This window comes from Penaeus monodon, chromosome 3 (assembly GCF_015228065.2).
Source record: "Penaeus monodon isolate SGIC_2016 chromosome 3, NSTDA_Pmon_1, whole genome shotgun sequence".
Classification (NCBI taxonomy): domain Eukaryota; kingdom Metazoa; phylum Arthropoda; class Malacostraca; order Decapoda; family Penaeidae; genus Penaeus; species Penaeus monodon.
In genome coordinates this window covers 60,602,618-60,605,117 of record NC_051388.1, presented here as the reverse complement: position 1 = coordinate 60,605,117, position 2,500 = coordinate 60,602,618, and the positions used below count along the sequence as shown (strand labels likewise).

Here is a 2,500-nt window from a genome sequence, read left to right as displayed (position 1 = left end):
GAGAGAGAGAGAGAGAGAGAGAGAGAGAGAGAATGGGTAAGTTGTTGGCACGGAGTGTGTGCGAGGAGGGAGGATGGGGAAGAAGAGAAGAGGGGTGACTGACAGACACTGACACGCTAGCACAGAGACCTTCCCAGACGAGCATTCAGACCGCTATGCAATGAGAAACTACCAAAGCAAACACACAAGCACTGCAATGAAAGACAGAAAACCAAGAGAGAGAGAGAGAGAGAGAGAGAGAGAGAGAGAGAGAGAGAGAGAGAGAGAGAGAGAGAGAGAGAGAGAGAGAGAGAGAGAGAAAGGGGGGTTAGAGGGAGGAAGGGAGGGAAGGAGAGAGGGGGGGGGAGAGGGAGGCCACAGAAGGATAGACAAACGGATGATAAAGCCTGCACTATAGGAAACATAAATCGCATAACAGGAGTGAGGGGAGCGAGGGGGAGTCTGCTCTCATGGCCAGGTATGATAACATTCACAAAATATTCTCTGAGTGCGAGCTTACAACGCTACGCAATCTTACGAGACTTCTCCGGCCACTCGTCGCCTGCCCGCCCTCCCCGACCCAAGTGTCAAAGTTCATAAAAACGGCTGCGGGAAGGTAATGCACAAGCCTATAATCCAGCATATAAAAGGGTTACGGGCCCCCTCCAATGCAGTGTCGGGGGCTGGCGAATCGCGCGGTAGCAGCCGTGTAAGCCAGTCACCCGGTATGCGCATATTGAGATGTCTCCAACACACACACGGAGCGGCCGAGAGAGCCTATGTATTTCTACGATTGCCGATTTTTCCCCGGCGCAGCGAAGGAATCTGGGAAGGATTTATGCTCCCCGAAAATCCCATAATTCACGAGCTTTTCGAAGGTATAAAGTAAAGTGGAGATAATTGGAAGACGAAAGAAAGGGAGATATTTTTCTAGTTTGGAGCCGACATCGGTTGGGTCTCGCGCCGGCCGAGTCTGGCCGCCATTTTGTGGGCGCTCCCTCACCTGCCGTCCAGAAGTCGCCCGCCCCCCCTTAAATTTCCCGTAAATATAGCTTTATTCTCTATGATTTTCATATGATACCTTGTAAATTTAGTCACGCCTAATTGTTGCATCTATAGACCGTGGATGGTGCCCTTTGCGCTCTGACGGCCGGAGCAGGCCGCGCGGAAGTGGATAAAGGACTCTGTATATTGCATATGTTTATTAGCATACCCTCTATATGGTGCCTCGCTTACCAGAATTAAGGACCACGTGTTGAGATACCTCCCGCTTGATTCTGTGTACGAATGAGTGTTGCAGGTTACTAGCAGGAAGAGAAATATCTAAAGATTACTAATCATTAACGTATTAGTGACCATGGCACAAAAAAAAAAATTGGTAATGCTCATTCATTACTGTACATGATCATTTGTGAACAGCAAAAATATATCTTTGAACGCATCAGGCTTCATAATCCCAGAAAGAAGCCCGAGGTAAAATTATGATGGAGCTGAACCATACATGATAATAACAGACAGACTTTTACAGTTTAACAGCATTAATACACACATAATAAGCATATAATGGAATTAGCAATGAGTTGATCCTTACACGCTTTATGTTTTTTTACTGTTTTTAATAAATTATAATGATTTCTTACCTCAAATGCTGTTCAGAACTACAACATTTAGCAAAATGAAAATACCCTGTTCATCTCAAACTATAAAATTAACCTGCGGTTGATATTCAGATATGAATAGTTTCTTTCCTTGATTTCCTCATCTCGCTGGGGAAAAAATAATAATCTTATTTTGAAATAGATTAAAACTCCATAATCTACATAAGCTCCATAATCATGTAGACATATCAAGTTAATCCGCCTACATGATTTAATTCAGAATTACCTACGGGAGTTATATATAGCTAAACAAAACGTTGAACTAAAACTATCTCTGGACAGCGATCAGTTTCTCATTTCGAATATTTAACTTTACGGATATATAGTTTTGTATGAAAATGTGTTACAGTGAAAGATTATCGAATGTATATGTTAATGCTTTCTTCTTCTTCTTCTTCTTCTTCTTCTTCTTCTTTTATTTTTCTTCTTCTTTTTCTTCTTCTTCTTCCTCTTCTTCTTCTTCTTCTTCTTCTTCTTCTTCTTTTATTTTTCTTCTTTTCTTCTTCTTCTTCTTCTTCTTCTTCTTCTTCTTCTTCTTCTTCTTCTTCTTCTTCTTCTTTTCTTTTGATTTTTCTTCTTTTTTCTCCTTTGGAGTAAGTGAGGGGCGTTGGAAAAGAAAACAAATCTTGAATAATATTAATAAAACCGTAATGCACATTGCAAGCGGAAAAAGAGAGCCATAGTCCTATATTCATTAATCAGCTGAGCTGTTAAAGAATTACCTCACAGGGAAATGAGAGAAAATTAAATTCTTTGATTAAAAAGGGAAAAGACAGCCAGCGTCTTCAAAATGGTGGGGGTTTGCTCTCCCCTTGCCGGCTCCACTGTCTACGTCCTTCGTTTGTTTCAATTGCTGTGTGTTT

General features: G+C 41.9%; 1 long non-coding RNA gene across 3 annotated transcripts in view; it reads left to right on the top strand.

Moving 5' to 3' along the window:
- Positions 1–2,500, top strand: part of LOC119597655 — a 126,383-nt gene that overhangs the window by 21,500 nt on the left and 102,383 nt on the right. The window contains exon 1 of one of the 3 annotated variants that reach the window (XR_005230861.1): positions 349–1,021. The exons of the other annotated variants lie outside the window; for them this stretch is intronic. This is a non-coding gene — a long non-coding RNA (uncharacterized LOC119597655). Of the gene's footprint in view, positions 1–348; positions 1,022–2,500 lie in introns of those variants that run through there. 3 annotated transcript variants of the gene reach the window in all.